General features: G+C 37.8%; 1 non-coding gene and 2 pseudogenes across 1 annotated transcript; 2 read left to right on the top strand and 1 right to left on the bottom strand.

The window, feature by feature from the left end:
• Nucleotides 1-3,963: 3,963 nt before the first annotated feature.
• Nucleotides 3,964-4,893, bottom strand: LOC129529479 (calponin-2-like; annotated as a pseudogene).
• A 1,538-nt stretch (nt 4,894-6,431) lies between these two features.
• On the top strand, nt 6,432-7,649 carry LOC129529481 (glucoside xylosyltransferase 1-like; annotated as a pseudogene).
• A 5,834-nt stretch (nt 7,650-13,483) lies between these two features.
• On the top strand, nt 13,484-13,588 carry LOC129529671 (U6 spliceosomal RNA). The gene has a single exon (XR_008675220.1). It is a non-coding gene; the product is annotated as a U6 spliceosomal RNA (small nuclear RNA).
• Nucleotides 13,589-26,091: the final 12,503 nt, after the last annotated feature.

The raw sequence follows: 26,091 nt of genomic DNA, 5'->3' as shown, positions 1-26,091 counted from the left end.
GACCCAAAGGTAGACATTTTTCCCTTTCCATGAAGCATGATGTTGGGAGTTGATTCCCTTGATTTCCCTAGTACCAAATTTTAAGGCTTTTGTAAAAACAAAAAGAAAACAAAACTCGGAGCTTGGAATATTTAAACATTAATGCTGCTACCATCAATTCATCAGATATTTACTTAGAGCCTTCATACATTAAGGTTCCAGTAACCAATAAATTAGAATTTATTTCTTCTGCATAAAGTAAATTTTCATACACTTGACCTACTAAGACAGCAAGGGTGTCCTAAATTGAGGCAGTTGTATAATGCCTACATAACTAAATGGTAACTAAAATGGGACAGCATGGGGCAAGACCTTGTAGTTCTTCACAGACTATTTGTCATCAGTTTCTCCAATTAATTTGCTGCATGAACCAAATAACCATAATTCACCTTTTGTACCCACTGGTGCCATAATTAGAGAATTAGAGAGTGTAGACAGAGGTTAATGCCAATGACAAACAGAGAACAGGGTTTTTTATTATTGTAAAGGTCATTAGATACAAAAGATTGTTTTTCAAAAAAAAAAAGTTCCTAATTCTACCAAAAGGGGTCAACCAGAAATGAAACTCACCTACTTTCTGAAGTGACACTGTATCAGAATAATCCAGATTTTAATATAACATTTTGCCCCCCACTGACATTTAGAGGAAGGGCTGCCTCTCTGGAAGAGTTCAGAACATATTCTGCGGTGAACCTAACACCATGGAGGACAGACTACTGATGAAAATATTTTTCCACTTTGAACAAATCTGTAAACTACACCTTTGTTTATAGAACAATGCTTGGAATAGTCACTTTAATATTTAGCTGTGGATAAAAATTTGTGGAATAAATACTTTTGAATAAAAAAAGAAAAAGCAAGGAAGAAGAATGGGTTGATAGGATGTAAATTTAAAATAGAATATCCAGGAACAACTGCACTGAAGTTATAATATATGTGTAATTATGTATCACTATATATAATAACTATATCTTTATATCTGGTGCAGGTGAGTAAATAACCCATGTGAATATCTGGAGGAGGAATAGTCCAGGCACTACAGGAATATCAAAAAGGCCAATATGACATGAGCAGAGTAATGACAGAGTGATATGGAGTGAGAAGCAGATGAAATAATAAGAAAAGTAGGCATGTCGTTTTGAGGGGCATGCTTCTCAGATTCTAATTCACATATAAATCAGTTAGGTTTCACATTAAAATAAAGATTCTGATTCAGGTGGTCTGGAGTGTTTATATTTCTTACAAGTTTCAGGGGATGCTGGTGCTACTGGTCTGTGTATCACACTTTGAATACCAAAGGACTGGAGATGTGTGCATGGTAAGGGCTTTGGATTTGAGTACCGTGGGTTGAATTTTGTCTTCCCCAAAAAGATGTTCAAGTCCCAACTCTCAGTACTTGTAAATATGACCTTACTTGGAAATAAAATCTTGCCTAGTCAGTCAACTTAAGTGGATTCAGATGGACCCTTATCAATGACTAGTGTGCTTGTAAGAATGAGGATATTTGGAAAAACACACAGTAGATAAGGTATGTGAAGATGAAGAATGCCAAGGATTGATGGCAACTGTGAAAAGCTAGGAAAAGACAAGGAAGGATCCTCCCCTGGAGGTTTCAAAGAGACCATGACCCTGATGACACCTTACTTTCAACTCCTAGCTTCCAGAACTGTGAGAGAATAAATTTCTGTACTTTTAAGCTACTCAGTTGGTGGTAATTTGTTACAGTAGCCTGAGGAAACTAATGCATTGAGTGGGATGGAGAGTGAAGTCATTGGAGGGTTTAAACAGAAGAAAGGCTCAGTCTGACATATTCTTAAAGAACCAACCTAATTGCAGAGACTAGAATAGACTGAAGGCAAGGGGCTACAAGGAAGCAGGAACACCAGTTAGGGGCTATATCAGTAAACCTATCTGGAGAGTGGAGGGATGGTGGTTTGGATCAGGGTGGTAGTGATGGTGGTGAGACAGGAACAGAATCTGAAGATGTTTTGAATTACTATTGATAAAATTTGTTAACATAGTATGAGCTATAAAAAAAAATGAGGGTGCTTGGGAGTGGTGGTTTACTCCTGTAATCCCAGCACTTTGGAAGGCTGAGATGGGTGGATTACCTGATGTCAGGAGTTTGAGACCAGCCTGGCCAACATGGTGAAACCCTGTCTCTACTAAAAATACAAACATTAGCTGGGCATGGTGGCAGGTGCCTGTAATCCCAGCTACTCAGGAAGCTGAGGCAAGGGAATCACTTTAACCCAGGAGGTGGTGGTTGCAGTGAGCCAAGATCATGCCATCGCACTCCAACCTGGACAACGAGAGTGAAACTCCATGTCAAAAAAAAAATGTGGAATGATTTATAATACTTTGGGTAGAAACCCAGTAATGGGATTGCTGGGTCAAATGGTATTTCTTGTTCTAGATCCTTGGAAAATCACCACACTGCCTTCCACAATAGTTGAACTAACTTACACTCCCATCAACAGTGTAAAAGCCTTCTGATTTCTCCATATCCTCTCCAGCATCTATTGTTTCCTGACGTTTTAGTGGTCGCCATTCTAACTGGCATGGGATGGTATCTCACTGTGGTTTTGATTTGCATTTCTCTAACGACCAGTGATGTAGGAGATTGGTCAGGGTGGTGGGAGAAGCTATAAGGAAAGTCGCAAGCCCTCTTGAAAGGTTGGAAGGTCTTGCAAAAGCTTCATGAGAGAATAAAGGTGAAGGAAGATAATTCTCTTACTCTGAGGCTAAGGGCAAGAAGTAGGTGCAAGGAAAAGTAAAGGAGTTTATCTAAATAGGCTTGTTTACTTATGTCATCAGGAAATTGACTTTTGAACCTCTGAGCCTGAGACTGCTCCCTGTAAGGGGGAGCAATGATGTTAATTACCCAGCAATTGTGTTGGCTCCGGGCCTTGGACATTATACAATTACTGAATAAATACAAGCAGCTCTGGCTTATCTAGACTGCTAACTCTCCTCTGCAGATCACATGAGGGCAAGAGTTCCAGACAGCCTGGCCAACATGGTGAAACTCCCGTCTCAACTAAAAATACAAAAGATTAGCTGGGCTAGGTGGTGCGTGCCAGTAATCCCAGCTACTCTGAAGGTTGAGGCAGGAGAATTGCTTGAGCCTGGAAGCAGAGGTGCAGTGAGCCGATATCGCACCGCTATGCTTCAGCCTCGGCAACAGAGTGAGATTCCATCTCAAAAACAAACAAACAAACAAACCCCACTGAGGGCCACGGCGCAGGGGAATGGCTAGCATGGAGAGGGGTCAGGCTTAGCACTAACAACTCAGAATTCCAATACCTTGTACGGGCCTCAATTTTCTACCGGGCCCCGGCGTAGGTCTGAGGGTCTGAGGTCTGTTGGTCTGAGGGTCCTAGGGAAATCCAGCCACTCAGGATCCTGAGATATTTTAGCATCGTGGCCGGGTCTGCTCTCCCAGCGGACTCATTTTTCCAGCACCCTCTCCACTGTCTCCGCCCAATTCCTCGGGGAAAAAAAGTTTTTTTTTTTTTCTTTTCATAATACGTCCTGAAACTTTTGCGGGTACAGAAACCACAAACTGATCGGCTGACAAAAGGGGGAAGAGAAGAGGCAACCAGAAACCTTTGGGGACCGGTTGCCTCCATGCCCAGGTCTCTTCTCCCCAGCACAGCTCGGCCCACAGTCTGGATGTGCCAGCGGGGACCCTCACCCTACATGCATCGGGATATGGCCTTGACCTCTTCTCCTACAGCCCAGTGGCTCAGTCTTGAGAAGGAACCAAAGTAAGAGGGGCAAAAAACCCTGCCTCCTGATCCCACGCTGCCATTCACAGACCCTCGGTTGATTGGCAGCACTGAACAGGTTAAAGGAAAAGAAAATAGAGAGACCCAAACACCCAGACGGGAGACCATGTGTAGAGAGAGCGTGCTGGGAGCCTCAGTAGCCGGCCTCCTCCTGGTACTAAGGAGGATATTCAGGGGCCTCCCCTGAGCCCGGGCAGTCGCCAGCGCCCAAGGGAGCCCCGTGGGCCACTGGGCCTTGCGGACAGTACTTGTGGTCATATATCTGCTGGCCCAGGCTGAAGACTTGGCCGCTCTGGTTGGCACCGTGCGTGTAGACTGTCTGCAGGGACATGGAGGAGTTGTCACACTTGTTGATTCCCAGCTTGGTATCATAGATGTGCCGCCGGTCCCGAGAGCCGTCATGCCCACCTGACTGGCGCACTTGTTTATGCCCATCTGGAGGCTGATGGTCGAGTGGTCCATGGGGGGCAGGATGTGGTTCTTGGGGTCGTAGAGATGCCTCCTCGTGCCATACGTGGTCATGCCTGGCTGGCTGAAGCATTTGTTGGTGCCCATCTGCAGCCCGATGACGCACTGGCCCGCCTTCATAATGGCGTATTGGAAATTCCGCTCTGCTTCTCCGAGTACTTGTCACTGATGTCCCCACCGCTCCGCAGCCCCTTAGTCTTGGCCTTCCTTCCCTGCCAAGGCGAGAGGAGACACCTGCACCTGCCTCACGTTCCCACTCTCAAACAGGTCGTTGGCCTCAAATAGGTCCACGGGGTTCATGCTGTAGCTGACCATGGCCTTGATGAAGCTGGGGAAGTTTTCTAGCTGGTGCCAGTTCTGCACGGAGCGGTTGATCTTGGGTACTGAGCCCGGCTGCAGCTTGTTCATGAGTGTGTGTAAGATAATCCCATCCTTCAGGCCTTTCTGGAAGTGGGGCCGATGAAGCGGCTGGTGAGTCCCTCGATCCAGCTGCGGAGCTGTGCCGTCTTCTGGGGTCATATTTGGACAGAAGCCGGTTCGTGACCTCTGCAAAAAGCCTGTAGGAGGGGCCCTTGTTGAACTGTGTGGAGCTCATGGCTGGCGGGCGTGGCAGCGGGATGGGACAGGACTGGACGGGGTGGGGCTAAGTCTTTTTTCTAGTTTGCAATATTTGTTTTTACCACACCATTGTTTTTAGTACATATGTTTTGAGTATTTAAAAAATGTGTTTAAAATGTTAGACCATTTCCCTTTTTTTCACCTTCCGTTTTACCCTTTACTGCCATTTACATCTACACATCCACACACACATACACACACACACATGCACACACACATAGGGACCAAAATTAATTTACATGTACAAATGGGTTATTTGAATCAAAAATGTCAATCTGTATTAGTTAAAGTGTCATGCCAGTGCGAATTATTTTTATAATCCTTTTAAGAAGAAAGAACTTCTGGCTGGGCGCGGTGACTCAAGCCTGTAATCCCAGGCGTGATTTTGGGATTTTGGGAGGCTGAGGGGTGTATATCACGAGGTCAGGATTTCAAGACCAGCCTGGCCAAGATGTCAAAACCTCGTCTCTACTAAAAATAGAAAGAAAAATTAGCTGGGCATGGTGGCACGAGCCTGTAATCCCAGCTATTTGGGAGGCTGAGGCAGAGAATTTCTTAAACCTGGGAGGCAGAGGTTTCAGTGAGCCGAGATTGCGCTGCTGCACTCTAGTCTGGGTGACAGAAAGGGAGTCCGTCTCAAAAAAAGAAAAGAAAAAGAAAAAGAAAAAAGAAAAAGAAAAAAAAGGAAAAGAAAAGAAAGAAAGAACTTCCCTAATTTTTTGAAGAGACCATTCTGTATCCATTTTATAATTTTGTGGCCACCAAAAAAGATGTGTCAAATCATAGAGTGAATATAATAAGTGGTAGTTTAAAATGTTGAATTTTGCCCGAGTGTGATGGCTCAAGCCTGTACTCCCAGCACTTTGGGAGGCTAAGGCAGGTGGATCACCTGAGGTTGGCAGTTCGAGACCAGCCTGGCCAACATGCCAAAACCCCTTCTCTACTAAACATACAAAAATTAGCCAGGCATGGTGGCACAAATCTGTAATCTCAGCTACTCAGGAGGCTGAGGAAGGAGAATGACTTGAACCCTGGAGGCAGAGGTTGCAGTGAGCCGAAACTGCACCACTGTGCTCCAGCCTGGACGACAGAGTGAGGCTCCATCTCAAAAATAAAATAAAATGTTAAATTTTTACAAGTCATTGTTCCTATTCTAATTTTTGAATGCAACAACTGCCTCTTACAAAACAGTCTTGTTAAACTATTTTGGTGATAATGAATTCTTAAATAAAAGGAGAATTCCACAGAAATATATATGGCTCTTTTATGTTTAATAAAAGGCTGAAAAAAGGCTGCATTCTGTAAAACTGAATTACTTTCTATCCAGTTCCACTGGCTCGCAGTGTTTTATCTTTATATTAAAATAAATATAAATGATTGGTTGATGCAATTTTTTCCTTTAGACACTGCTGCTGAATCCATGGAGAAAAAAAATTTCCAGAAGTAGGCTCCCTCCGCTCCAGTTCACCCAGGGAAGGCGCGGCGAGACAGAGACTGAGGAGCGCGGCTGGGGCGATGCGGCGCTACCCGCGCGTGGTGGAGCTGTGTCTGACCTGCAGCTTCTGCTCCCTCCTTTATGCCTTCAGCCAGCTGGCCAAGTCCCTGGAGGAAGGAGCGGGCGGCTGTGGCTGGAAGCCGCAGGCTGCGGTGGCTTCCTGGCTCGTGGGCGGAGGACGTGGTGCAGTGAGAGGCGCGGGCAGCGCGGGCCCTGTGGCGCATTCTGGCGGGTGGGACAGGTGTAGACTGAAAATACAGCCTGTTGAGAAAATGCTTCTAGCTGTAGTTGCCTGTGGTGAAAGACTGGAAGAAACTATGACCATGTTGAAGTCAGCTATCATTTTCAACATCAAACCTCTTCAATTCCAGATTTTTGCTGAAGTTCAGCTACATCATAGCTTTAAAGGAAGACGTGACAGGGGTCATTTCTCCAAATATTTAATTATACAATATACCCCATAACCTTTCCATGTGAGAATGCAGCAGAGTGGAAAAACTAAACCACATGCTTCGCAGAGATCATTCTTGCCTTTAATCCTGAAAGAAGTTGACTCCCTATTGTATGCCGACACTGATGGCCTTTTTTATGACCCGTTGATGATATTTGGTCTTTATTAAAGAAATTTAATTCCACACAAGTTACTGCAATGGCACCAGAACATGGGGAACCTAGAATAGGATGGTATAGTCTCTTTGCTAGTCATCCATAATGTGGAAAAACTGGAGTAAACTCTGGAGTTATGTTGACAAACATGACTCGAATGAGAATGAAGTGTTTCGAAAATGATATGACAACTGTGTGAATACAATGGGAAGATATACTTATGACATGGCTTAAAAAATACAAGCTAGACATTACAGGTGCAATCAAAATCTGTTAAATATCATGTTTTTTCATAATCCAGAAAGCCTTTTTGTTTTTCCTCGTCAATGGAAGTGTCATCCAGATCATACTCTATATGGAAGCAGTTGCCAAGAAGCAGAAGAAGGAATCTTTATTCTTCATGGGAACAGGGGTGTTTACCATGATGATAAGCAACCAGCATTTAGGGCTGTTTATGAGGCACTGAGAAATTGTTCTTTTAAGATGACAACGTTCATTCCCTAATAAAACCTTTAGAACTGGAACTACAAATAACAGTGCATACATACCGTGGAAAAATTTACAAAATATTTATCAAACAACTAGCAAAAAGCGTAAGAGATTGTTATGCTAGATCACCAAAGGAAAGGTGATTCTTGGTGCCTGCAATATCAAATGGATGAAAACAACAAAGCATCGGACTGTAAGTGTGAAGGAATAGTCTTGGGTGAAGCCTTAAGGAAGGAGTTATTCATCTCCAGAATATTTTTTTCTTAAAGAGGCTGAATGAGCAGTATTTTCAGGTAATGAAGAATAAGTTAAAATCTTGGGCTCCAACAAAGAAACATTTTTGGTCTCTGATGTTTTGTAATGTTACTTACTATCATTCCAGTATTGATGAAAATATTATTGAATGGTTTTAGCCTGCAAACTTCTGTTGACTCATACTCTCAAGTAAGAGTGGTGGGGCTGTGAAGACGGAGAAAATGTACGTCAAAACAGTGCAAACACTCAGACTGTGAGAAGGGCAATAATTTTATGTCAGCTCTACTTCAGTTTAAATGTATGAGAGAAAGAGTTTGTTTACAGGAGCAGAAACCGTTATGTTTCTAAAGAAATGTGATGTAACCAATGTAACCATTGACAATTTATGTGTGCTTTTATACATTTCATCTCTGTTTTAAGATATTTTTATGACAATCATGTTTAAAATTGTTTTTAGATTATAAGTAAGCTACATGTTAAAAATTGAGCTGTATAAGACAGAGGAAATATAGTGAAAACTTCGAGGTTTTAATCTGTGCATTTGTGCGTGTGTGTGTGTGTGAGGGAGAGAGAGAGAGAGAGAGAGAGAGAGAGAGAGAGAGAGAGAGAGAGAAATGCAGTGTTTTCATTTTGTATGCATTAAACTGTCTTGCCAGAACTCAGATCTAAGAGTGTTAAGTAGATATATGGGGAAATTTTTTTTTATCACTTTAAATGAAAAATTTCAGCTTTACTGGGCATTCTGGAAGCAAAACATATTAGGCTGATGATAAAGTGAGAACCTTAAGAGTACACTCATATAATGGTGGAAAATGTGATGGACCAAAATGCAGAAGCTATACAATTCCTGTGAGTAGTAATTTTACTTACAATGGCGTAGAAAAATGTGGTTCATTTAAACTTTTCTTCCAACTCATAATGGCTTTGCAAGATACTTTTGAAGAAGCAAATGTCTACAGCTTTACTTTAAGTAAGTCAAACAACTTTGGTGAATGATTTGGATTAAGATTGTTACATCCAGCTATAGAAAATCTGGTTTTAATTGGGATGATGTGAGTATCTTCCTTTTTTGAATGTCACTTAAAACAGTTAATTTTTTAAGTCTTGATGATGAGAAAAATATTATTTATCTAATAAAACTATTTTAACAGCTATCTAATTTATAATTATCTATTATAACTATAGATTCTGAACACTTAGCATGTACTGTGCTGGGGCAGATATCTTATTTTACCAACTGCTAAATGATTATCTTCTTTTTTTCCCTGATATTTTAATGCTCAAGTAGAAAGTGGAAAATCATGAAGAAAAAATATCACCTGTGAAAATCGTGGCAGTTAGCTTTGTGACGACACCGTGGCCTCTGTGGAGACATGGCATATACAGAAAGAGATGGTGAGTACAGTTGTTCTGATTTCTGCAGTTCAGTCAGGGACACCTTGAGAGAGCAAAGTTTAAGCAAGGTACATTAGAAGTTACTAACAGGTCTAGCATTCTCAGAACAGATGGGCTTAGAGAACACGAGTTGTAGTTCCTTGGCAGAATGCCATGGTGGATATGAGGAACTGTGAACAGTGTTGAAATTCAGCTTACTGAGCAGAAAATGAGAATACTAAAAATGTTAAGTTTGAAGGTTATGTATTAGATCATTTCTAACGGCCCCCAAGTATGATCATTGCCTGCCTGACTATATAAGACTCTTGGAGAGGTTAAGAGTAGATTCCTGAGCTTAGCCCTTTGGCAACTCTGGTATGCTGTGTCTAGGATGGAGTCTGCAAAAAATTTTTTAATGAAGAGACACAAAAATTATACAAAACTGGGCCGGGTGTGGTGGCTCATGCCTGTAATCCCAGCACTTTTGGAGGCTGAGGTGGGCAGATCACCTGAGGTTGGGAGTTCAAGACCAGACTGACCAACGTGGAGAAACCCCATCTCTACTAAAAATACAAAATTAGCCGGGTATAGTGGGGTATGCCTGTAATCCCAGCTACTCAGGAGGCTGAGGCCAGAGAATCGCTTAAACCAGGGAGGCAGAGGTTGCGGTGAACTGATATCACGCCATTGCACTCCAGCCATGGAAACAAAAGTAAAACTCCATCTCAAAAAATAAAGAAAATTATACAAAACTAGAAGAGTGCATTGGTACTCAATATCCAGATCTGACACTTATCACAATCTTACCATGTTTGTTTCATCAGTCCCTTTTCTCTTTGCTGAAGTATCCGAAAGAAAATCCCAGGCATCATATTATTTCGTTGCTGTGAACACTTTGGGTAGGTACCGTGATATCACACTTAACAAGAGCAGCAGCAGGTCTTCAGCTTCATCTCACATCCAGTCCTTAAGCAAATTTCCCTGATTTTCTCAAATATACCATCTTCTAGTTGGTTTGTTAGAATCAGGGTACAGAATATAAGTCGCAAGAAGATTTTTATTTTAACAAGCACCTCAAATGACTTTGAGGGTAGCTACTTTGGGAATCACTGGAAATTATTTTACCAACTAGAAAGTTGAAGATAGGGTGCCCAATTCTTGGCACAGTTGGTGGATTATAAATGTGATCTTGAAATATTACATTAGAGGAAGCATTTGGGATTATTGACAAGATATAAATTTATATTAGTAAGTTCCTTAAGATTTAATTTTCTCAGTGAACATAGAATCTCGGCCCCATGGGTTCTAATTGATTGGGATTGTGTAGAGCATGGTCACAGTTTAATCCAACTGGACTGTATGCCATTGTCTCACTCATGTTGTGGCTAACTTACACTCTCACACACTCTACACTGTGGATCATTTGGAAGGTTCTTCATTTGGTTTATTCAGCCTAATTGATCATTTTGCCATAAATTGAATTACAGTTAAAGCTCTCTGTTAGGGGCCATTTCTACTTAAAATTAAGTTATCACAAAATATCTATAAAAATTTTTAAATGAATTTCTTGAATTTTATCTTTAGACAAGGTAATTCTTCTTTTTAATTCTAAAGAAATGCTGTTCTCAGAGTTAATGAGAGGTTAAGTTATAGATGGACAACTTGGAGAATGTATTAGATTTTCATATAAATGGACTTTCATAAAACATAGTATAACTATGCAGTTTATATAAATCACAATGTTTATTCTTTGAGTGTATGTATTAATTCTGACCCCAGAACTATCTCTGGGCTACAGTATTACCAGTGGGATGCCTTTAATATGCAGTCAAACTTCATTTGTATGAAGTACAAAAGAACTTAGGAAACCTTTAAAACTACGTATTGTAATTTATACTTTAAAAAATGCATACTTTTTTCTTATGAAGAGTAGTTCATAATATACAAGGGTTATAAGGCCCTGAAATAATATTAGTGCTTACTCATTGCCCTCTCATCTTGCCTACAGTCAGATATTATTGGTATGGTGAAAAGAAGACCAGATGGTGAACTAGGTCTGGATTCTTCTCTTCTTGGTTAGTAACTGCATATTACTTAACCTTCTCTGTGCCTTAGGTTTTTAAGTACAATCAATCAGTATACCATTCAAACCTCACAAGATGAGACTCAGAAGAGATAATGGATTTGGAAGCATTCTGCATGGCTTCAATTATGCCACACCAGTGTTACTGTTCAAGTGCTGTTTTGCTCTGTTGTTTCTGTACAGGGCATTCAGTTTACTCAGGCTGAATATTTTCTGACATATATCTGCAGTATGAATTTGTTTATTTTATGTAATGAAGTGTTTCTGAGGAAGAGAAAGCAGAGAAGAAAAGAATGACGTAACTGAATCAAAAAAGAAGAAGAGAGGAAGTGAGAAAAGGAAGAGGAAAGAGAAAGGACTAAGAATGTGAATGGCAAAGGGCTGAGTAAGAGAAAAGGTGGAATCAGAGTGTGGAAAATTGAGAAGCAGAGCTGGAGAGAAATGGTGTGGGAAGATTTACTTTTTGAGTTGTAGCCCTCATGCTCCACCACTGTTTGCTTGCCTAGGCTCTATGGGGTCGGGAAAGGTGCTGACATCCATGGATTGGAGCAACAGGGCCTGTTGTATTTGGTTGGTTGGTACTAGGGTAGTTTCCCCTTCACCCTACTCACTGATTATTTAATTCCAATTCAACAGTTTATGTTTTTTTACTGGATCCAAGTTTGTGAGCTAGGACCTGTGGAAACACAGTATCTTCCTTTCTAACTTTGTCCTTTTAGCTATCCCAAGTGTTAGGCTGCAAGACTAACTCCATATTCCCCAGGGGAGGTTGGAGGTGGAGGGGACGCTTCATTAGGTCTGAAAGGGCCCCAGGAATATGTTGCAGCAGTTTTCCCAGATGATACCTATGGGAAGCCAGGTTTGGGAATCACTGCCCAGCCTTGAATGGCAAATTAAACAATAAATCACACCAATTTATTCCTCAGTCAAGATACTTTCAGTTGAACCATTCTGAGTAGACTGAAGAGAACAAAAGACAGCAGAAATACCTTAAAAATTCATTGTCTTATTTTTCAGATGTTTGCATTTAAGTAATACCTTGGTAGTAATCAGAACCTCTTTGAGGTGTTTTTACAAAGACCACTGATTTGTTTTTAAAAATATTTTTGGTTCATTAGAGTAGAGAATAAAGTAGGGGTGAAATATGTCAGGTGTGGGGACAGATATTCATTTATTAAATGCAATTTCAAGGATCTTAAAACAATAATTGCCTTATTCCATTTTAATGTTTAATGAAAGTAGATTTTTTAAAAATCTCCAGAACTAATTAATCTTTAATTGAATGTCAAAGAAAAATTGCAAGAGATATTGTTAAGGAGGTGAACAAAATGTTACTTAAGACTATTTCAAAAGAGGTTAAAACTATTGCAGTAGAGGAGAAAGACTGAATTCAACTCGTTGAAACAAAAGGCAGGATAATTTTGCATGAGCTAGTGAAATCTACTGCATGTTAGGAGAGAGGTTGGTCAATGTGATTAGGCCAGATGTGTTTACTAATTGAGGCTTAGGAAAGTTACATTTCTAAGCTCTCCCAAAGACTGGAAGATAAAGGTGCTATCTTTCTAGATGATTATCTTTCAATGGGACAGCTCCCAGGTCCTTGAGAGTGACATTTCTGTGTTGTAAAACTGGACAGAGACTAGGGAATGATTTACATCTCAAAGGGCCAATTTCATCTTTACTGAAGTGAGTGATCTTAGGAAATGCAAATGATGGGCCTAGCATCAGAAGAAAACCTGCTTAAAGTTTTGTCTAGCAGTGGGGAAAGTTGAGGCCATTGTGGTCTCCTAGTTTTAAGCAATAGGTGAAAACAGTATACTTTATTTTAAACATGGTGGTGGGACACATCATTTCAAACTTTTATACATAATACAATATAGAATTAATATCAGTCCACCAGTCTTGGACTTCTAATAATAGGACAAAAATGTGTTTTTGTTTCTTTTTTATGTTTTCATTAATAGCATCAATGAACTAGTGAGATAGTAGGGCATAACCAGGTGGCAATTTAGATAGGATCAGAAGAAGCTAGAAAGAGGAATTGAGCCTTCAGAACTCTTCATGTCAGGGAATGTGCTTTCCTGGAGAAAGCCACCAAAAGTCTGAGCTGCACATTTGGGAGCCTCAAGGACCTAGTGGGAAGAAAGTTGTTTTTAAAGCTTCAGAAACTGAAAAGACTGTTTCCTGAAAGGATAAAACAGAATTAAACTTGCCATAACATGTACTATAGTGTAGAGACACCAATCCTTAAAGCAGTACCAATATGCTCACTTTGGTTGCACACATGCTGAAATGGGAAAAACACATATAAGATTAGCACGGCCCCTGTCCAAAGATGACATGTAAATTTGTGACACATTTCCTATTTAAAAAAATAGTATTGAGGCATTAATAACTTAAAATTGTATTAAATATTAGTAGTTCTGAGACTACTGACTCCCCCAGGCATCTTACCAAAGAAATTTCTCTCTAGGGTAAGATAAAATCGGCTGAGGAGTCAGCAATATTATAGGTTTAAACCATCCTCAAGTAATAGAAACATAATTCAAGTAATAAAAACATCACTAAACAGAAAAGCACTGGTATGAAGTCATAAGCATTTCAAGACTCCAACTCTTAGAGTCTGGAAGAAACAGATATAGCACAAGTCAGCACATCTAGGTGACAACCAAATAATCATAAAGAAAGAGACATAATGTCATGGTAGTGTTGTAACCGAGTGAGTTATAGAGAAATGCCACACTCTGAGACAAATTCAGGAGTCCTTTATTAGCCGGCTACTGAGAGATGGCTAGTTCTCAAAATTCTCTAGGTCCCAAAGAAGGGGTTAGATTTCTTTTTATATCGTGGTCTAAATAGGGGAGGGGGAGTTTAGCTGAAGAAATTTTTACAGAAGAAGAACTGGCAAAAAGTTAAAAAATAATTGGTTACAGAAGCAGTTATAGAAAAAAAATAAACAGTTCCAGGTGCAGGGGCTTAACCTATCACAAATAGATAAATGCAGGGGTTTTAGATGCCATCCAACGAGCACGTCCCCAGGAGCTGCTGGTTCAGCTTGCCTCAATATCTTATCAGTAAGTGCATTCCTGGACATGCTTGGAGTCAGCTTGCACTAGTTATGCCCTTAAGGGAGGGATGTAAAGGGGCTGTAAGTGAAGGAACTAAAATGGAGTCTGTCTGGCTCTCTCAGCTAAGAGAGAGACAGTCAAGTTAAAACAAGTTAGAGTATCACAGTAGTATAACTCCTATTTCTAGCTGTCTTGCAACTAAAGGTGGCTGTGTACAGAATAACTATTCTTCTATATCATGTTTGGACAAACCATCTTTCAATTGATTAAAGCACACCTTCAGAATGAAACATAATTTCTTATTTCAGGAATCCCAAAGTCTAATGGAAGAGGCAAGCTTACATTGAATAATTTAACAAAGCAGATTGTGCTTAGCAATAATAAAGTAATTCAATATACAAAAAATAAGAAAAGAAGGAAATATCTGTTTCATAGTTGTAATAAATTAGAACTTTACCATGCAGAATAGATAGAGAGGTATTCCACAAAAGATTAAGAGAGGCATAAAGTAAATGTAAGTATAAACTATAACAGTTTTCTTAGGCAGTGAATCATACTTTAGGGTAATGAAGGTGATGCTGGTACTGAGATTCCTTTGGAGAAGGCAATACTAAAAGTAGAGTTATCATTTATGAGATCCAAGAAGCCCAAGAAAAGGTAATAAGAGCCCAAGCCAACGAAGGCTCAGGCTTTTCTCCTAAATAAAAAGGAACAAATAGCTAAATGTGACAAATGTCAAGGTATCTTTTAGGAAGGTTACACTTCCTCTGAAACACAACAGAAATCAAAGACAGTCACCCTACTGCACTCCTTGCCTCCCTTCCAAGGATACAGCTATGTATTGTTTTTTTTTAAAAAAAATAAAAAGGTAAAGGGGGTATATCACTTGACCATGTCTCTGTCCAAGGTGAATATCTCCAAAACCACAACTTTGGGTTACTTGTATGGGATATAGTTTAAACCCCACTGAATTTGATTTCTCACCCTCCCAGACACTTACCATTTTTTTCTCTATATTTGTTTGTTTTTGCTTCCTTAATATATTCCAGGAAATGTATTTCTGGGCTGTCCTACAGGAGAAGTGATGATGAATGGAAAAGTGTGAAGAATCTTCTATTCTCCTAAGACTGTAGGGCAAAGAGGGTGCAATTGCACCTAAAATATCAGTTTGGAAGGGTCACATAACTGATACTATAAAGTAACACATTGTCTTACAGAATTCCCATTCTTAGGTTAAAATATTACCTTCTTCATCAAACTTACCTGACCGCATGTTTTTTTGATGCTGTTTGAGTAAAATATAATACCCTTTTATTTCCCAAATGTGCACACACACACACACACACACCACTTAATATATTATATTTTGAGAAATATATGTGCTATAGTATCTATATTTATTCACTTCCAAAATTTGTACTTAATTAAAATGACAAAAAATAAATTTGCTGAAAAGAGTTGGTAAAATGATCAACTGTATTCAGTCACATAAGTATTATTTAGTTTTAGTAACGAAAATAGAAAACAAAAAAAACAGCCAGGTGCAGTGGCTCACGCCTGTAATCCCAGCACTCTGGGAGGCCAAGAAGGGTAGATCGCCTGAGGTCAGGAGTTCGAGACCAGCCTGACCAACATGGTGAAACCTCATGTCTACCAAAAATACAAAAATTAGCTGGGTGTGGTGGCACGCACCTGTAACCTCAGCTACTTGAGAAGCTGAGGTGACAGAATCACTTGAATCTGGGAGGCGGAGGTTGCAGTAAGCCGAGATTGCACCACTGCATTCCAGCCTGGGTGACAGAGTGAGAATCCACCTGAGACACAAAAAGTAAGAAAGAAGAAAGAAAGAAAGAAAGAAAGAAAGAAAGAAAGAAAGAAAGAAAGAAAGAAAGAAAGAGAAAGAAAGAAAGAAAGAAAATAGAAAAAAACAACAACACTAAAAGCTAAGAAAATAGTGTGTTCATTTTGGAATCTAATTCAAAATTCATTATAATGAATTTTAATGGAGCATCAAAGGCATATGTTGAAGTTCACTGAATATTACTCAATATTTAAGAATTACAGACAACACATATTTTGTTTGTAGCAATATTTGATTTGTTTTGTATCTATATATTAGCATTTATTTAAAACAAAAAATGTCAAAATATATTTCATCTATTATTTGGAAAAAAAACACTGAGTAACTAATTGTCCAAATATAGCTCCCTATTTTCTAATTTTTAATTAAAAATGCTTCTTATTAAAAAATAACATTTCAAAATAACTGACATTTAATGTTTTTACATTTTTTTAAAAGTGTTCATACACATCTATTTAATTTCTAGATGCTGTGAGAGAATCATCACTTCATCACTGTATCTGGAAGACAGATGTCAAAGATGTTCAGTTATTATCCATGTATCTATGCATAAAGGATTGAAAATGATATTTCATGCCATAATTTATCTAAATGTTCATTCCTTTGGAACACTGTTTTCCACAGATAGCAACAAGACTTGGAACAAAATAAATAGTAATATCATATGCATTTTCTATTTCTGCACTTTTCCAATTCTGGAAATAGTCATAGGATCATTTTGTGACAGATTGATAGCATCTGTGATCCTAAGTCGCTAAGAATAAGTGTTAGATTCTTTGGGCTAAATTGCCATAAAGACCAAATTTATTTTTTTAACCAATTCCCTAAAGAATCAACTGATTTTTAGTTTTACAGCATATGTATCACCTCTCCATCCAACTTGACTTAATTCTAGTTCTTTTTATCCTTCAGTAGTGAGGATGAGAAAATCTGGATTCTTACAGCTATGGTTGATTTGAAAAGTATTTTTTAAACATTTGGAAGCTTTTCAAAACCAAAAGCATATTTGCCAATTGATCTTTTTCCCCTTCATTTTAAATCCATGTGCAACTTAAAAGAAACTTAGACCATACGCTCTTCAGATTTACTTATATTAAAATCATGAAAATTATATTTAATAGCTCTTTGACACACAGGGAGCATTTAAATTAAGCTTCTTTAAATTTTATATTTTTCAAAATACACTCTGTTTTCTATCTACCCTCAACCACTCCTCACTACTCTCCAAGAAAATATCAGATTTAATTCAGGAGATGTAAGTTGGATGTTTTCAGTCCATCAACAATCTTTAAGTAATTTAAAAAACATCCTTTTTTTCACTTTTTCTCTAGTTTTTGTTTGTTTGTTTAAATATCTCTGTGCAAGTTCTGAACAGTTTTATTTATATCAGGATCAATAATCTGAGAAATGAAATAAATTGTTGCATTTGTTGCAATAAAAGAGTTTATGCTTCCTTTACAGAACATTAAGGACATGAACTTTTTAAGAACGTTTTAATGTTTCACTATAAATGATACTTGAGCCTTGTATTAGAACAAATAAGGTAAAATTATATAAAGAAAACATAAAAGTCTTCTCCTCATCTGCAATCCTACCTGCACTGAAGTAATCAATGTTAATGGCTTTCTGTCCATTCTGCCACACCTCTAATGGATGGAATTTATGTAGTGTAATTCTTTGTCAGGTACAACTACACATGAGTAAAACTAGGTGTGATTTACAACTCAAGATTAGGGTTTTTAACTAGTAGTGAAATGGGAAGGGAAAAGCAAAAGTAAAATACACATCAACTAATGGCAGAATGGGGTGTAGAAGGGAGTCATCTGTATACAGGACATCTGATGGCCCAGCCACTCAGCTACTTCAGCCACACATGAAATAATAAATAGACAAGTGCATTGAAAATTGTAAGTGTGATGGAAGGGTCACCATGTGATTGCAATAAATATTACATTTTTTATTGTTTTGTTCTCCCAACGGTGTATAGCTCAAATTTATACTACAGGCTGTTCATATCCCTTAACAAAATATCCATTAATTTATGGATTTGATAAAATTCTAACTTACTACAATGCCCTACAATTAATAGTTCAGCCCATCCGTGGTGATGACTGTTCCGGAAGATCTTTCTGATGATGAATAACTAATACTGTTTTTCAATGTTACTATTAGGTTGGTACAAAAATAATTGTGATTTTTGCCATTAATCACAACTACTTTTGCACCAACCTAATAGAAATTTAACATTCTGTATCTAACGTTTGTGGACATTGATTGAATATGCAGTAATCTGGGGAGAAGTTGGTGGAAGAGATGTGTGTTGTTTTGTGAAAGATAGTATTCTGAGGGAGGGCAGAAAAGGGATATACATATAAGAAAATAGTGGATCTTGATCAAATGCATCCTTGTTCCTATTTACAAGAAGTCTGCTCTGTGTTACCGAACTAATCCACTTACGTGAAGTCAACTAATTCAAAAGAATTTACCGTCTAGAGAAATTCACATTTGCAATAAAAGTTTTCTTAATGACAGAAATTTCCTGTTTTTTATTGTATAGCTATAAATGTAGAGTTATAAAATCAAAATACAGACAAGCCTACGCAGTGTTTGATTATATTCAATGATGTTTAAAAGTAATGGCCTCCCTTTTGTTCTTACTGGGAACATTATCTTTAGCACAGTGCTTCATGCAGGTTCTTATTACTTCTATCACCCATTCTTATGATTGGCAAAGCACAAAGAAATACTCAAATAGGAATTCTTGGGCACAAAGCAGCACTTATCCAATGGTGTGCTGGATACTGAGTTTCTTAATTTATAAATCTTTCTTTCCAATGCAAAATTCGTGAAGGCTTAATGTTGGGAAAATGTCTGAATGGCTATAAATTCCCTGTCTAATTCCCACCCCTCAACACATACCCATTTTTTGGCTTATTCTTAGAACTGTAGCAGTTCTTGAATCTTTGATGGGTTGAAGCTAATCCACATTTGGATTTTTCAATCTGATAGATTTGCCAAAATTCTACCCTTCACAACACTTGTTTCTTTCTTTTTTTCTCTTCAAAGAAAAACATTGAAAAAACAAATTTTTATTTGGTCTGAAACTTTATGGTGCAAGTCTGAGGACAGGAGGAAATTTAGAGACCTGTTCACCCATTTTCAATTTGGAGAATGCCTGGAATATATATTTTTCTCTCTCTACACAATGCAAAGTAGTTGCACGCACAAAGTATCAACTAGAAAAATTAATTCTTTCAACATTTCATCAGAATTTTAAGTAGTTACACTACAATAATCCCAAGCTACTTGGGAAATAGTAAAACAAAACTTTGAAGACCAAACCATCATTATTATTTTCACTAAAACCTAAAAATTCAGCCACAACATGTCAAACCAGTTGTGACAGGACTTCCCTCCTCTAATTTAGTTTTTACTGCTGGATACCTGATGGGCTACTTACTATATCAGGTGTCTCATAGGGCAAATTGTACCTGGAGAAAATGTGAATATTGACTCTGTGATACTCCTCAGTTTGAACCAATACAAACATTCTATGAGTAATTCTGAATACTGTCAGTCTGCTTGTTCTTCAGCCTTTAAATTTGGTAATAATAGCAAAAATAGGCAACATTTATTGAGAACTAACTATGTTCCAGACTTTACTAAGAACTTTATCTGCAACATTTTATTTAATGCTCATCACCAAGCTGTGAGAAATATATTATTGTTTTGCTCACTTTTACATAAAGGAAGTAGGGCTTAAAGAGGAAAAGTAAAGTGACTGTGATTACATAGCTAGTAAATTCTGGAAAATGCCATGATTTAAAACTGTGGTTGTCAAAATTACAGCAAAACATCAGATTCTCTTATTATTCACCTCCCTTCTTTCTTTGGAGGTGGTCAATCTGTACATATAAACAGTTATTTTTTTCTCCTATCAAAATGGCATCATAACATTTGATAACAACTAAGGAAATCTAAACAATGTATGGACTTTAATTAATATCATGTAGAAATATTGGTTTGTTAGTTTCAAAAAAGGTACCATACCAGTATAAGTTACCAAGCTAGGAAACAGAGTGTGGGGTATGGGAGAACACTCTGTGTTATAGTCAATTTTCTAGAAATCTAAAGCTATTCTAAAATTAAAATTCTATCTTAAAAAATGACTATATAGGCTGGGCACGGTGGCTCACGCCTGTAATCCCAGCAATTTGGGAGGCAGAGTTGGGCGGATCACCAGGTCAGTAGATAGAGACTAACCTGGCTAACATGGTGAAACCCCATCTCTATGAAAAATACAAAAAAATTAGCGGGGCATGGTGGCGGGTGCCTGTTGTCCCAGCTACTTGGGAGGCTGAGGCAGGAGAATGGCGTGAACCTGGGAGGCGGAGCTTGCGGTGAGCCGAGATTGCGCCACTGCACTCCAGCCTCGGCAACAGAATGAGACTCCGTCTTAAAAGAAAAAAGACTATATGTACATACCCAGCCAGTGTTTAAAATGATCAATCCATAAAACTAACAAACATCTTCTATCACAATTTTATGATGTTTTTGCTAAGGAGGGGCAAAATATACTCAGAAGTCAAATAAGCTGATTTCATTAAACCCATTCTTCTTAATGACAGAAGCCCTTATTCCATGTTTTCAAAATTCATGATATTGTAAGGATTATGAAAAAATACAAAAGCAAATTAAAGTAGTGAAAGTGTTTACAAAAATGTTATTAGCAAAACAATCCATCTACAAAAATGTGAACATATTTTAATTACCTTGAACATGGCAGGAAGAGTTGTAATATAAAACGAGATTTATATGTACAAAAGCTGACTGAAAAAGTTTCAGCTTCAAGAATTAACGTTTTAGTTCATAAATCTGAAGGAAAATAAAGAGAAAATAAAGGCATTAAGAGATATGAAAACATGTAAAAGAATAAATATTTCTTTTATAAATCTTTGTGAATATATGACAACATACAAGCTACAGAAAACCAGTTTACTGTTTGCAAGATGATTGTTAGTTCAGAAGTACCAATATGGCATTTTCAAGTCAGTGGAAAATAAGTGTACAGTGTTTATGCAATAATTTATAGTATCCTGACTGCATTAAAAGGGATTTTAGAACATAACTTTTCTTACTGAAGCACATTTTGCAGCTCTGAAAATGTAAGGTGTTTTGAAAATGGATTAGGAAGATTATCAAATACGTAATAATAAATTACACTTAATCAAATTAAAACCTCTTTTTACATAGTTTATTGGAAAGCATTTGTTTTTGTGCTCTAAATGATACAGGGTTGATTAAAATTTAAGTGATATTCATCTTAAAATGTGCTTGAGATGTAAATTAGATTTAATACATACAAAATTCTTATTTTCCCATTCAATTTAATAAAAATTACAAAAGGTCATTTACTTTTCAAAAAGAAACTTGTTGAAATAATTCCCTATTGAGGACCAGAAATCCCAAAGGATTAGTTATGGATATAGAGCTTTCAAGTTTCTAGGTCACTGAGTGGAATCTGAAACCAACCGCATGGTGACTGAAGGGTATTATTAGGAAAAACTGTTAAATGACCTTTATCAAATGGTCTCAGTGGGAGACAGGTGCCCATTGTTGCTGACCATCTGGGTTTAAAGCAAGAACATAAAAAGGGATGATTGCCCCTAAAATATTACCTCCAGGGATTTGGTTTACGCCAAACATTGAGATTGAACAAGTCTACAGTACAGTGAGTTAACATAATCTCCTCCACCCCACTCTCCATACACACAAACTCAACCAACAATCCTCACCAATGCACACACATACACACACATTCTGCATAAGCTTCCTGAAAAGGTATTTACTATAAAAATGTTTCAAGTAAAGGCAGAAGTATTATTTTTGCCTTGGAAAGAAAAGCTAAATTTTCTCAAGAGATTAAAATTTGGATCAATAGATAAAAAAGAGGGATCTAGTAAAGACATATGTAAAAAAAGAAAATGTGTACATTAATTACACAGATTTTGAAATTTTGAAGACCAATGCTGATTTTATTTTGAAATAGTTTCAAATTGCACAGTTTCATTAGTTGATTTTCCATTGGTTTGAGAAATGTGGGCCATTGTCAAGATATGTCTAAAAGGCTTTGGTGGGTAGGGAAGTTATATAATGTGGGATTGGAGAGAGTAGGAAGAACAGAGGGCCAAGTTCAAAATGAATTATGAAATGAAATCAAATATATTTCATTTGTTACTGTAATAAATTGTTTTCATAATCAGAAGATGAAAATGAATTGTATATTTACTATCAAATGCAAATATCAATAAAATTTCTGCACCAATTTTGGGAGTGAGGTAGTGGTTACAGCTCTCCCCATCTCTCCATCACCTGACCAAGAGAAAGAACAAATTCAAGGCACAGTCTGTGTTACTCCTTTTGGCCATGATCAGTATGGATACTTGTGTCTGGTATTGAAATCAACTTTCTGTGGAGCCTAGTAATTTTAGCTAAGCTCCTTCTTTGAAAAATGTGCTTTAAAAAATTAAATCTGCAATACAAAGACATGAGAGTGAGATGGGGAAAGAGTGCCTGTGGTTGATGAAATGCCAATGAGGCTTGGGTCAGACAGCTGGCTGCTTTGGCATGACACAGGTGATAAATGGTTCTTGAAACATGAGCAAGCATTAGACTCCTGATTTAGTGTCAAACTGGCAAAATCAGCAGTATTACCAGATGCTTCCTTTAATTATTGCAACACTACTGCATTAGTCTGGACACTGCCAATAAATGGGAAAGAACTGATATCGGAGGTAATATTAGAAATCTTTCAACCTTGAAGCTGGATGTGTTGGGCAAAAGCTGCAATGCTGTAAGAAGTTTAATTATATTTGTAATGTACCAGTGCACCATGACAAAAATGGGAAGATAGCATAGTCAGGACCGGGAAAGGCTGTGATAAATGAGAAATAATGATTGATTACACAGCCAGGAGGAGTGTGAAAACAAAGGACAAACAGAGAGGGGGAAAGCAGCCACCACCATAATTTGAACGGTAAAACTCAGAGGAAATTTGAAGTGGAGAGGAGTGTCGTATTTATTTGGTCCTTGGGGATTTGTCAGGGCTGGAGGATGCACACAACAAATAAACAATTTAGAGTGCTCTGAAATATGGTCAGACAGCAAATGCCTTGTAGTTATGTCTACACTTTGTGCTTGATCCAAACATACACATTATTGGAGTGAAATCTGATTGATACCTTTTAAACACATACATGATGTTTTATACAAAATATATCTGGGCCTGGCTACATTTCCAGAATGACCCATCTCTCTTGGTTCAAATTTCTACCTAGAAATTAAGTTAAGTCTTTGGGATGACACTAATGTTGTTAAGATGCTGCATCAAAATAAGGTTTTTTTAAGTAGATAAGCCATTCAATAATTTTCTAGAGCAGGTGAATGGCAGAAGCATTGACCTCAAATTTCACAATGGACCCCAGTGAGAATTCCCTGAAATCATGTCTCTTTTCCCATTTGTTAAGTACAACCACAGTACTACAACCACAGCCACAACTACACCTACACAATTTCCTCAAATGATCAGCTGTACTTTCCTGCTCTAGTCTAACTAACAACTTCCAGCCTTGCCTTCCTACAGCACTCTACAGCAAGGGTCAGCAAACATTTTCTAAAATGAACCAGATAGTAAGTATGTTAAGTTTTATTGCCTTAATATCTCTCTCAACAGCTCATCTCTGCTAATGTGGAGCAAAAGCAGCAATAGGCAATATGTAATGAGAGATGTGGCTGTCTTCTTCAGTGAAACTTAATAAAAAGTGGTAGCAGGCTAGATTTGGCTTATGGGCTATCGTTTGTCAGTCCATGATGGAACGTTTAAAATTTCCACGGTTACTTACAAAAGTGAGCCTTGCCTGTTATATTTTACTTCTTCCATCAGGGCATGAAGAGAGGAGTGAGTCAAAACACTTCTTTACATTTATATACTCAGAAGTATCCTGGCATGTCACTACAGTACATCATGTATGCTATCCTTTCTGTTTGGTTCTCATCTTTTGTCCTAGATTAATAGAGAACATCGAGTACTGTTTACAGATAGAAAAACTAACAAGCCACCTAAACCCAGTCTTTTCTGCCTCTTAACATTAGTGTTGAACTTTTCTTATGCACAGACAGCAAAGATACTTCAACACTTCTGTAAGCTTCTCCTAGCAGACATTGTGTTTCATTTTATCATCTGCAAAAAGCAGGGGAAAGAGTTTACAATTTTGTGTTGGTTATCAACTGCAGCACAACGAACCACCCCACAGCTCAAAAAAATAATCATTTATCCTTTCAGCTCAAGTATCTGGAAACATCTAAGACCAAGCTGATCTAGGTTGAACCTAGTTGGGCTTGACTAAACTTGTGCTTCTGCAGTTTACTGACTGGAGGGAGTTCTATTATTTTCTGGCTTGCATTGGGTGAATTACCTAGTGAGGATCTGCACCACCTTTCCTTCATCTTCCGGGAACCAGTATAAGTATAAGGTGTATAAGGTGTAAGGAAGGGATCCAGTTTCAGCTTTCTACATATGGCTAGCCAGTTTTCCCAGCTCCATTTATTAAATAGGGAATCCTTTCCCCATTTCTTTTTTTTTGTCAGGTTTGTCAAAGATCAGATGGTTGTAGATATGCGACATTATTTCTGAGGGCTCTGTTCTGTTCCATTGGTCTATATCTCTGTTTAGGTACCAGTACCATGCTGTTTTGGTTACTGTAGCCTTGTAGTATAGTTTGAAGTCAGGTAGCATGATGCCTCCAGCTTTGTTCTTTTGGCTTAGGATTGACCTGGTAATGCGGGCTCTTTTTTGGTTCCACGTGAACTTTAAAGTAGTTTTTTCCAATACTGTGAAGAAAGTCGAATAATATATTGTTACTGCACTTTGGGATTAAAACAAGTAACTACAGTTTATAGAACTTTTCCACTGATATACAGACACTAAAAAGGGAAAGGGTTTGGATGAGAAGCTCTGCTATGCAGTCAACAATCTCAGCCACTCATTTCTGTAGGAGCTGCAGGAGCTCCCTATCAAGAGAGGTTATGGAGAGTGAAGCTTCAGAAAAGATACTTAAAACACTTCAGAGTTTCTCCATTTTTCCCAGAGTTTCCCCCAAAAGGTTATGACACTTTATAAGAATGCTTCACTTGTGAAAAACAAATATAAAATCTTCTTGTAAATCATATTTAAGGACAAATCTTTATTCCATGTTTTATTTATTTAGCTTACCCTGTAGCTAATATTTCATGCTGAACACATTTTAAATGCTGTAAATGTAGATAATGTAATTTATGGTCATTAATGTCGCTTTAGTAGTTTAGAGAAAACTTCAAAAGAAATGGCCCCAGAATAAGCTTCTTGGTTTGTAAAATTCCATGTCATTGACTCAAGTTTGTATAGCATCTCAAAATATAAATATAGACATCTCAGATAATATATTTGAAATAGCAAATTCCTATTAGAAAAGAATAGTACTTAACTAGACAAGAATAACAGGTCACCATTATTTGAATTGTCTCCTATTAATTTTTCTTTTGTTTTGTTACTCATGTTTTACTTATGGGGGTATATATAACTTCTGCTGTTTTCAGAATTATTGTATGCAGTCAGTATGAGAATGCAATTTAGGTTTCTCTGATGCTTTTTCACACTTCTATTACTAGAAATAAGAATACAGTAATATTGGCAAAGAAAATTGACCGGTTTAATAACATTTTTCTAGTAAATCTGATTGAAAATAAAAATTGCTTATGGCTTTCTTACATCAATATTGTTATGTTCTAGACTACCTTATCTGAAATTAAGTCTTTGAAATTCTAATTATGTGCAAATGTGTAATATATCATCAGCTAAAGCTAAATAATATATTCTATTTCTATACTGTGATTGCAGGTTTATAATT

The sequence above is a fragment of the Gorilla gorilla genome, chromosome 23 (genome assembly GCF_029281585.2).
Source record: "Gorilla gorilla gorilla isolate KB3781 chromosome 23, NHGRI_mGorGor1-v2.1_pri, whole genome shotgun sequence".
Classification (NCBI taxonomy): domain Eukaryota; kingdom Metazoa; phylum Chordata; class Mammalia; order Primates; family Hominidae; genus Gorilla; species Gorilla gorilla.
Note: the sequence above shows the minus strand (reverse complement) of the source record. Positions and strands in the feature narration are given on the sequence as shown.